Raw genomic sequence first — 12,164 nt, 5'->3', positions numbered from 1 at the left:
TCTATGTAGGTGTCAGTGCATCAGACGAAATTACCACCTCTCCCAATTTTCATGGACCAGGCTTGTAAAAAAGAAGACCCTCACTACTCAGCCTGTTCAGTGATTCTGGAAGTCACTCCAACCATCATACTAGTCCAAACCACCATCTTTGTTCTTAGTGACCCCAAGATGTATGGAGTATGCTGGGTCCTGTCAGTGCTAATTCAAAAGCCAGTCCCCTGGGCAGCCCTAAGGAAATCTGAACACTGGATACATGGTCCAACTCTTCCCTAACCCCTGCTTTTAATGTAGTAGCTGAAATCTGGGGTTTCCTCACCAGCTCACTCTGTATTGGGCCAGGAGAAGGGGCTGTGTTGAGTATGCTAGTTCAAACTGTCATCTTTTTTCTCAGTGGCCCCTGGTGTTCCATCAGCCCTTTGAGACAGGTGAGACAGAAGCCAGTGGCTTAGGCCACACCCAGAAAACAAATCAGAACATTGGACATATGATCCAGTTCTTTCCTCCTCTTCCTAGGGAGAGCTTGAAGCTGGGGTTTTTCTCCCAATTATATGGCACTTTGCCAGGGGTAGTGATTATGGCAAATCAAGTTTTTCTACCAGCTCTGATGTGGCCAGTTTCATAACACATTAGGGGTACAGAAGCCTCTCAACTAGCTTCTGGATTTCTCACAAAGGGAATTGGTCAGTATATTATTGATTTGGTATGTGCTGAAGAAAGGAGGTTCCAGAGCTTGCTATTCTGCCATTCTGCTAACATCACTCTTGTTGAACACATTCTTTAGATGGCATATTTAATAACAGCCAGCACACACAAATAACTGCCTCCCATCTTTCATTCTTAACTTGAAAAATTTCAAGAAAGTTTTTATTTAGTATATTTTAAATTCACCTATACCGAGTGTCCTATACAGTGATTCTTCAATGATCTGAGTCCAGAGATAACAAAGAGCAACTTAATTTTTAAACATCTTAGTTACCAGTGTCATTCAACCAAGACAGCACAGAATAGTACACAGTAGTCTGGCCTACTTTTTCTAAAAAAATATTATTTTCTCCTATGAAGCGCTCAATAGGATATCCAGAACACACACACACAAGCAAAATCCAAAAAACTTTAAACAATATTAACAGCAGTATAAAGATAGCCATAAAGGGTGGAGGCCATCTCCTGATTTCCTTTCCTGAGTATGTTTCCATTATTTTCCTTAATTATTACTTACATCCTCCTTGCATGTTTTTGGCAAGAATCATTTCTATATATGTTCAGTTCAAGGCTTAAAATAAAGATGAGCTTCCCTTTTACAGTACTTTTTTAGTACATGCACCACTAAAAAGTCATGGGAAAATCAAATGGGAAAGGAGGAAGGAGAATCACTTTTTCCACTGGTCAGATTAAATCTAACATCAAAGCTATGTTTCCACAAGTAGGCAGGATCTCTACTCCCAGGGCCTTTAACCTGCTTACAGTTCACTCTCCATCAAGGGTCTCTTCTCCAGAATAAGACTGGTTCACTGAGTAATTACTCTAGTGAACCTGTGGATTAAAAATAGTAATAGCAATAAATAATTTAAGTACAAGAGCTTGTGTGAGAGATTTCCATGTGCTTCTCTCACTGAGTTAGCACAATGTCTTCCAAGCCTTCAGAGTAAAGCTAAGGCCTGTAGAGTTCCTATGATTACTACTGAAGGGACTAGGAGCAGGCTCATCCCCAAAACCAGCACTTACACAGCCGGCAGAGGAAAACGTTTTCTTACAGTGAATAAGAAATTCCTTGCCAATACCAAATTGTGATTCCTTTTATTTTGGTTTTATTAAGTCTGGCTTTTCCCCTATTAATGAGTGGGTCTCACTTATGAGAGAGTCATTTCCTATATGTCAGATATCAGTAAATTACTTTTCATTTATAAAACTATGGTGGCAACATCATGTTTTTAGCTGAAAATGTAAAGATTTATGTTGCTTTTTTTTTTTTAATTTTTTCTGAGTTGTATTAATTCTATATTTATTCTATTATTATTATTATTTTTTTCCAGTGGGTTTTGTCATACATTGATATGAATCAGCCATGGATTTACATGTATTCCCAATCCCGATCCCCCCTCCCACCTCCCTCTCCACCCGATTCCTCTGGGTCTTCCCAGTGCACCAGGCCGGAGCACTTGTCTCGTGCATCCCTCCTGGGCTGGTGATCTGTTTCACCATAGATAGTATACATGCTGTTCTTTTCAAATATCCCACCCTCACATTCTCCCACAAAGTTCAAAAGTCTGTTCTGTATTTCTGTGTCTCTTTTTCTGTTCTGCATATAGGGTTATCGTTATCACCTTTCTAAATTCCATATACATGTGTCAGTATGCTGTAATGTTCTTTATCTTTCTGGCTTACTTCACTCTGTATAATGGGCTCCAGCTTCATCCATCTCATTAGGACTGGTTCAAATGAATTCTTTTTAATGGCTGAGTAATATTCCATGGTGTATATGTACCACAGCTTCCTTATCCATTCATCTGCTGATGGGCATCTAGGTTGCTTCCATGTCCTGGCTATTATAAACAGTGCTGCAATGAACATTGGGGTGCACGTGTCTCTTTCAGATCTGGTTTCCTCAGTGTGTATGCCCAGAAGTGGGATTGCTGGGTCATATGGCAGTTCTATGTCCAGTTTTTTAAGAAATCTCCACACTGTTTTCCATAGCGGCTGTACTTGTTTGCATTCCCACCAACATTATGTTGCTTTTTAAAGTTTCCTTTATAAACCACTTTTGATCTTACAGTGCAAGACACAGAGACACTTGAGAATAAACACCCATCTCCTGGACACAACAGATGTCCTCCTTTAAAGCCATGGTCAATCCAAGCCCCAGACAAATCATTTACTTCAATCTGATAAGAACCTTCTTCAAGTAAGGAGGAGGTTGTGACAGATAATGGCACTGTGGTTATGGAAGGAAATTCACATTTTGAAGAGATTTATTTTGAAGTAAGTATGGGTGAAAGGACATGTGATCTGGGATCTGCCTTAAATATAGCACAGAAAAAAAAAGAATAAAGGAATAAAATAACAAATGTGATAAATATATGTTCTTTATTCTTATTTTTGAAGTTACTGAATTTTTTATAATCAGTTTTAAAAATTATAGAATTAAAAAACCCTATAGAATCATTTATTACTTGGAATACTTTGAAGGAGTTCGCAAATCTACTTGACTTGCATGCTGGTACTTCATAACCTTACATTTAAAAATTAAATGAACAGTTATTCTTTTCCACTGACTAATGCATTAAAGCTTTAAGCACATGTTAGTATCATAATAGTTCCTTTTTCATCAATTAGTATCTCTGAAAAGATGCTGTATACTGATGATTTAAATATTTTGTTTTTAAGATTATTACAATTAAATAAACTAATCCTGCACTGAAATACCCCCTTGAATAATCCTGCTGTATCACTCAAGTCCTGACTCTACTCCAAATGAGCAATAAAAGTCATATCAATATTTCTTACAAATTATGTACAGAAAAACCAGCTTTCATTTCATAGATGTCACAGAGGCACAAAGGGTACTTTTAGTGATTTTTCATGTTGTTGTCCACATCATGGTACTGTCTGCATTTAAAGTTGTTGTAAAAACTCTGGTGGCTCACAGATCACATCAGCAGGATCAGAAGGGAGTATATACATTTTGCGAAAAACTTACTTTCAGCTGTTAAGAGGAAGTGGGATCTATCTACAATTTGTATTCAAAAGCAAAGAAAAGAAGAAATCTCTCTTCCTAGATTAAAAACAACAAATCTTCAGGATGGAGGCCAGAGGCAAAGATTTCACCCCTCTCATATCTATATGTGCTAAGACCTAAAAAATGGTAAGTCTTCTCTTGGGGCTGTTTAGGATGTACCAACTCCACAACAAGGCCTTCAAGTTTACTTGAAATCACGGCTTAAAGTGTCTAAGAAAATACCAGGTCTGTTAAAGTATTTAACACCTCCTTTGAAAAAGTTTTAGTATATAAACAAACATTACTCATGGAAATCTAAAGTCAGATATGTATTAGGTGAAGAATTCTCATTTCACACCAAACTACCTTCTAAACAAGGGCAATTTCGACAGGATATTCTTTTAAATAGAAAAAGATTCTCTTACATGGAAATTTCAAGTATAATTATAACACTCAGTATGCCTACATTTTAAAATCTAGTAAAGTGAAGTATTCCTGTATTAGGACTATTAACATCAGTAGCAAACACGTTAATATTCCGGTTGTATGATAAATGTTTTTCTCCTAACAGAACATTCCAAAGGAAAAAATAGTGGTTCTTTTTTATAATTGGAGGTCAAGCATAATACATGTCTACTGAAAGAATAGGTTCCACTTGTAAGATTGTGTCCGTAAATCCTGTGGAGCAGAAAATTTGTTTTCATGGCTCTACTTCTCTCTCTTCTATTATAAAGGACTGTTCTCCTGTTTTCTAAGTTCACGAGCATCACAGGATAACCTCGGCTGAATAATTTAATCGTAGTTTGTATCTGTCATCACCTGGATAAACTCTACAAAGTAATTATCAGTACTTCCGAATTTTATGAAAAGTACTTGCCTTCATGATTTTTAAAAAATTCTGACTTGTGTTCTCATTGAAGGCAATGAGCCTTAGAGTTTCCCTCCTGCAGCTACAGACTTCCTAAAACGTCATTCTAGGATGTTCATCATGAGTTTTTATTGGGAGGGATGTCACCAAGATGGTGAACTGTTGTTCCTGACTTCACTCCTCCACACAAGAAGAGTAACTATTCATAACAACTATGCACCACACACTGAGCACCAGTGAGGCCGTGCACCCCCGCCCCACGGAGACCAAGGTCTGCAAACAGTACCTGTGGGGCACCACGCACTTCCAACTCCAGTGTAAGGATTAAAAAATGAATAGGTGTCTTGGGCACACTGGGGAAAGAGGAGAATTCCAGGTTAACTCTGAAAAGTCTGTTGGCACAGGATTAAAAGAGTTCTCATTACTGTAAAGAAGAGATCAAAGAGCTGGAAATAGAGGGGCCAGCTATGACACAGAAGAAAAGAGGTAAAGAATCTGAGGGCAGGTGGTCTGTGAAGATGCCATCAATCCTATCCCACTGCCTCAGGCAGCACCACAGGGACACATGCCAGGCAAGGGGAACATTGAATCTTCTGAAAATCTTGACACCACAGCTCTGGGGCGCAGTGGTAAAGAATCCTCCTGCCAATGCAAGAGACCCAAGAGATGTGGGTTCGATCCCTGGGTCAGGAAGATCCCCTGGAGAAGGAAATGGCAACCCACTCCAGTATTCTTGCCTGGGAAATCCCATGGACAGAGAAGCCTGGTGGGCTGCAGTCCATGGGGTCACAAAGTCAGATGTGACTGAGCACACAAACACAATCTTGCAAAGAGCTTTTCCAAAGGAACCATGTGGGTTTTCTTGGTAGAGTATCCTAGCAGCTAATACCTGTCACTGAGTTGAATTTTCTATATCGTGGATCAGGATTAAACCAACAATGATCACATTTAGGAACCATTTTTGGATTCGAGAAAGAGGAAGAATTCAGTTATTAGGATCCTCATTCAAACTGCTTTCTAAAGAAGGGATAACCACAGAACTTAAAAAAAAAAGAATCAACCAGCCTTAACTAACTAATGAAAGATTCCACACAAGTGTCAACAGATTTGAAAAAAAAAAAAAAATCAGACTTTGTGTAAAAGAGTTATGATGAAAAATGAATGCTGGGTCCCCCCAGGGCAGGCTCTGTGGGGTAAACCAAGAATTCCGTTCACGTCTGTGTGGTACCTGAGGATGGGAGGAGACATGGAGAGTCCTCATGCGAGGCCAGGGCCGGGCCATCCCCAGGCGCCGAGGCTGGGGGAGCTGACTAGACAGAAGAGGGGCAAGGGTAGGAGGAAGAGCATGGGCGAAGGTAGGAAAGCGATGTGAGCTCAGGAAACTAGTCCACTAGGGCGAGTGTGAAGGAGGGAGCTGGGCACAGAGAAGCCTGGAAATGCATGAGGGCTTGCAGGATGGATTGACACTTTCCCCAAAACCCACTCAGTTGTGTGTGATGAGTGTAAAACTCTTACAGAGAACTGGAGAGAGTAAGTCAGCAGACAGAGAAGTCAATGCTTAAGAGAGCGGACAGCAGACAGGCACATGGTAAGCGACAGAACAGACCAGAGCCAGCTGCAGCCCAAACCAACAGCAGAAAGCACAGGAGAAAGCTGATTCCAGCTCGCCTGCCCAGAGTGGACTGGCTGACGTCTTAAAAAGGAACGGCTAGCCCGCTGCATCTCCTCCCCTCCCAGGCAGACGGGTTCGCATCTTACTAAACAGGGGGGGCTAAACAGAAGGCGCAGACACAGCTCAGGGGTCTACGGTGAAAACCCCAGCAACTCAATGATAAAAGTGAGCCCAGTTCAGCCACCAGGTAAGGCCCACAGGCAGCCAACCTCCAACACTGCCATGGTAGAGAAGACAGTACAAGACTCCGAAGTCCAGATGGGTCTTCCAAGCAGAAGACAGGTCCACTCACTACCCCAGCCCCCAGGCTTTACTTTTTAGTATCCACGTCACAAATATGTGTGAACAACCAAGGATCACCACACATTTGGAAAAAGCATCTAATATGAAAAAGAGAAGCCAAAACCAAACCAGAAAGAACCTGGCAAAGAAAGACAATGAAGAATAAAGAAGAATACTTCAAAAACTCAACATCCTCACATTGTTTTGTCCTCCATGAAATAAAAATTAAATGATATATATATTAAAAAGAACAGATCATAATCTAATCAGAAAACAAAAATAGAGCTCCAAAAAGTTAAGAATGTGATAGCATTAATTTTTTTGAAGTCAAAGAAAACTTGGGAGGGATATAGCTCAGCACATCACCTAGAAAATTACATTAGGCAAAGAAAAGAAACTGGGAGAGAAGAGAATTAAAATCAAATCATCAATCTAAAAGGACATCTGAATAATAAGATTTCCTGAAACCGAAAAGAAAATATCACAGAGCTATGACAAGTCCCTGGAGGCAAAGGATGAGCTGGAAAGTGACCACTATGTTCCAGCCAAACAGGTGAGAGAGACAAAGCGCATCTTGAAATTCACAACCTTCTACAGACGTGTTCCACCAAAATGAAGGGACAAACCACAGAAACACGCGTGCCAGTCCCAGATAAACAGGAGATGAGGAAGCGGGATCAGGTTCCAGGTGTGCTGCAGGCGAGAGCAACCGGTTCAGGCTGAGGGCCCAGGAAACAAGTGAGTCAGAGGTACCACTTGGGGTAGTGAAACGCTTCAGAGGAGCTTTTCAAGTGTTTGGAAAGCGGAAGGATTAATTCATGATTGGTACGCTGACAACCAAGCAAATAAGTCAGGCAACTGTACTAATTCTGGAAAGAGCAAAGGACTGCATGAGGAGGGCAGTGCTGCCCTGGCTCTGGGAGTGAGTCACGTGTGCCCTCAGCAGGAAGACGGAGCACAGCGGGCGGCCATGGGACGGGGAGACAGAGCCGAGTCCTCATCTCCCAGGCAGGAAGCCACTGGAGAACACCTGAGTCCGAAAAGCACTCAGAAGTCTGGAGGGAAACGAGCGAACACGGTGGCCTAGGGAGCGGGAACCTGGGGGCGGGAGGGAAGGCACCAGGGACTGAACGGTAGCTTGTGCTTTGTGTTTTTAAGAAATATTCATTATAAACCTAGTAGTACTATTTGACATTTAAACACTACAGCTCTTTAATAAAAGTTAGTAAAAAAACAAACAGGAAAGGAAGCTAGAGAGGAGCCAGAGTGTGCAGAGAAGGACCAGGGTCACACCCTGACATCACCTCGAAACTAACGGAAGTGGGGCTGCCCCAGGCTCCGCAGGGTGTTCTCCGCCTCCTCCTCCCCGAGCCCCACGCCACCCCCTGCCCCAAGAAGGCGGCCACACCCGACTCCGTGAGGCACGATGTGCAAGCCACTGCTGGGGCCAACGGGAACCTTCGAGTAACTCAAAGAACTGAAGAGCGACTCATTCCCTCACAGGACATGAACCAAGAAAAAGGCAGCCCGGCTGGCAGAAGCAGCCACTGGACACAACAGAAGACACCAGTCCGGGGATGAAGTCGTAGACAAGGAGAATTGGGAAGAACTTAGGAGCCCTCAAATCCACCAGCCCTACTCCAGAATTTAGGTACGTGGAGCCTTAGCTATCTTCCCTGATGTCAGCCTGAGAATAATCACCTGTAACTTTTCAATACAAGTGAATAGTTCCTGGCAATAAAGTATTCAGGAGGTGGACTCAATAGGGCTAAGTGACTAAGTAGAGGGTGCAGACAAAGGAAGAAGGAAAGTTAAGCACAAGCCCTGCCTGGTGTGGAGATGATCAGCAACAGAGGTGCCGAGCGGTCGTGGAGACTGACAGGGAGCATGGACCATGTGGGATTCTGGCGGCTGGGGGTGGGGGGGGGGTGGTCTCTGGGAAGGCTGGGCTCCATGTGAAGGACGAGAGGGAGACGGAAGCACAGCACAAAGCTGGGGAGCTGGAGATGTACATGAGGCAGCAGCAGAAATCACCCCGAGGTCAGGAGAAAAGGGGGGAAGGCTGAGGCTGGAAGCCCAGCAAGAGCGGAGGAGTGCAGGAGCCCAGGGCGGCTGCTGGGAGATGGCCTTCAGCCAAGGGAGGAGCCCCGGGAGAAGATGTTCCAAGACCCCAGTGCCTGGGGACTGGGCAGCCTGAGAAGAAATCGGGGGGGAGTTGGCAGGATAGGCCAGCAGGCCAGGACTGGGTCCAGTGGGAAGGGCAACTGGCTGGGGGAGGGAAACGGTAAACGCTGGGACGAAACAAGCCCTGTTTGATCAGGGGCTGCACTGACTGTGTTGCTAACTCGCCTCACCAGCATGTGGTTTGACACCTGAGGTCCCTTAAAAGAATCCAAACACAGTTGGCGCACCCAGACCATCACATGCCTCTCGAGGGAGCTGTGACAGAGAATGGGCAACTGGGACAAGAATGGGACAGGCCACCAGCCTGAGAAGTCCTCTGCAGAACCCTGGTCCCCGCCCCAGAGGACTGGTTCTGCAAGTCGCTTTCTTGGAGTTCTCCCAGGAAGGGCGGAAACTAGGGAGAGTTTTCTTCTGGTGCTTTTCTGCTCAGAACTCTGACCACAAAATTCTTTCTTCATTTAACCTAAATTTGTCAGCTCCAAGTCTGAGGCTTTTTCCTCCATCCTGCTCTTGTGGGCACAGATCTTCAGTGTCCTCTGAGGAGAGTGGCATTCGCCCTGAGACACAAACTGGATCGCCTGCCAGCACGCCTACCTTTCTTAATGGAGACACACCTCAAGTTCTCCAGAGCCAGCTGAAAGGCTCTGACAGGGAACAGACACTTGGCCAAGGCTCAATGCAAGTTGGCTGCATATCTATAAATGTTTATGTCTGAAGAGCCACAGTGTCTACCCAGACCACCCCCCCAAAACTGAAAAAAATATATATATAGATGACAAATAGGAAAATAGCTAGATCTCAAAATCACTTGTTTGTAAAACAGTGCTGCTTGTATTTTAAAGAGTTAAGAGGAAGCAGCCTAGAGTCCCATCACAATCAGAACTGTCTCAAGATGATGGAGTAACAATGACATACATACACGACCGTGCGTAACCAGATGATGGAGTAACAATGACCTACATACGCGACCGTGTGTAACCAGACAGCCAGTGGGGAGCTGTTGTACAGTGTGGGGGCTCCGCCTGGTGCTCTGTGAGGACACAGAGAGGCGGATGGGGGTGGGAGAGAGAGGCAACAGGGAGGGGGTACACGTATACTTGCGGCTGATTCACGCTGTTGTACAGCGGAAACCAACACAACACTGCAAAGCAATTATACTGCAACAAAAACATAAATCAAAAAAGAAAGATGGGGGGGCATCCTGGAGGCTGTTTACATCAAAGACAGAAGGTTATTAGCTACATTACAAACACTACACTGGCTTCATACTCTTTTTCCAAGTATGAAACCAAGCAAGAGATATGAAAGAATGACAGAGACAGAGGGAGGAATGTTTCAGTTCAAACATGACCCACAGAGCATCCATTCATCTCTCCTCTGTGTTGAATTCCTCCAAGGTCGGCAATATTTTTTGAAAGGCAAAGGAGCACTTTGCTCAAATGAAACTTCATCCATTAGCTCTAAATACAGACCCACAAACACAGTCATCTAGACTGAGGTGTGGGCCAGGAGCCCAACCACCTGCAAAGCTGCCCTGAAGTCCTGCCGACCTGCCTAGGGAATCAACTCCACAGCCTCAACTGGGCTTCGAAGCTGCAGCCCATCAAAGGCCCTCAAAGGCAAGTGGGCATCTCACCCACCATGTCCCCCACATCTCCGGGCCCCGTGCCTATCACACTCCAGGTGTGCAGTCTGCTGGACTCATACGGTTGGCACAGCTCACGGGGGACTGAGACAGGAGCCTCATGATTCCATCACTCTAGGCGAGAGGAGCATGCCAAGTTGAGACTTCCTCTGACATATTCTGAAGGGCCTGCACATGTGTTCCCTTATCTGGTCATTACAGAGACCCTGGGAATGAGGTAGAAAATAATTCGCACCCCTCTCACAGAGGAGGGAGCTGGAGCAGGGAGAGGAGAAGCGCCTGCGAGCGGTCACTCACTGGGCCGCAGGTGCAGCCTCTTGAGCGGACGGCAGGGACAGGAGAAGCCTACAGAGATAAACCCATGCAATAAATAAACACGAGTGCTTTGCACAGAAACACACATACGCTACTGGGTAATTAGATACCTCTAGGGGAGGGTGAGGGAAGAGACTCAGAAATTCAGAAGAGACTATCTTTTATAATTCTCAAACCACAAATTTTGAGAAGAGGAAAAAATACTGAACATTTTTACTTGAAAAAACTGTAAGTATGAAATACACGGTGACTACAGGCAAGCAATTCACTAAAAAAATGTCCCCCAAACTTATGGTTTCATATTATACTGTTCAATTTTACCAAAATTAAACTGAAATCTTTAGTGTGAAATGTCCTGGTATTTAATGGATTCTGTTGTACTTGGAAAACACAAGTCTTATATTTACAAAGGTTTTATTTAAAAAAATAAGTAAATAATCAATATATAATTTTATTAGGTTATTATATATTGCTTTATCATGAATATAAAATAGGCACATTAAGGGAAAATTTGAAATCAGGTTTTAAAAATGACCCAGAGGCTTATCAGCATAAAGTAACCACCTCCTTGTGACATTTTGATTAATTTCCTTTCAGTTCTTTTTACAAGATGGGTAGTTTCCTTTGGTTGTTTTAGGATGTGGTACTCATACCACACATACCATTTCGTATCCTGGCTCTTTTCTTAACACTATATCACAAGAGCCCTTTCAGATTATACACCATCTTTATAACCACAATCTCTAACTTACTGAACTCCAATATGATCCTTTAAGTGGTTATACCACAATTTACTTAACCGTTTTTATACTAGTAGACTGTTGCCAAACTTTTATAATCATAAATGCTTTAATGACTACAACTTTTATTTTCTTTCTGTTTTGTTTCTTTTAGATAAATTCCTAAAGCATATTAGTAGATCAGAATAGATGATAATTTTTAAGACTTGCTTAAAAATTGTACTAAATTTTTGCTTCCTGAAAGATCTAATGTATATTATTACCAGCAATGAATGAGAATAATTATTTGATTAAACTCTTATGAATGATCAATAAAATCATCTGTATCACTTTTTCTACTAATAAGTGAAAATATACCTTCACTGTATAAATTTTGCTTTTTTCCCCCAGAATACATACTTTCCCACCAAGATTACTGACAAGCTGAACCTCTTTTGTGAATAACTTATGTCCATTATCCATTTATTAATTGGCTCTTCCTGTAGATTTTAAATTTGTATGAGTATTTTGTACAATTAAATTATTAACTCTATTTACAATACTGATGGGGAATATTATTTCCTCAACTTATGGTTCACACAAAATTTTTCTGTCAGTTGTTACTTGGACAAGCTCTGTGCTCTTTTCCTTTGTGACTCTTAACGAGCCTTTTGAATTGGCTCCTCCCCACCTCCTCCCTGTGTTAAAACTTAACGCCTTTCCCCCTTAGCTCACGCAGTTTGAACATGACACATCATGTGCAA

General features: G+C 42.8%; 1 protein-coding gene across 3 annotated transcripts in view; it reads right to left on the bottom strand.

The window, feature by feature from the left end:
- Positions 1–12,164, bottom strand: part of TULP4 (TUB like protein 4) — a 187,568-nt gene that overhangs the window by 43,785 nt on the left and 131,619 nt on the right. The gene's annotated exons all lie outside the window — the stretch shown is intronic.

This window comes from Dama dama, chromosome 26 (genome assembly GCF_033118175.1).
Source record: "Dama dama isolate Ldn47 chromosome 26, ASM3311817v1, whole genome shotgun sequence".
Classification (NCBI taxonomy): Eukaryota; Metazoa; Chordata; class Mammalia; order Artiodactyla; family Cervidae; genus Dama; species Dama dama.
The sequence above is the reverse complement of the archived record's forward strand: the minus strand, read 5'-3'. Positions and strand labels throughout refer to the sequence as shown.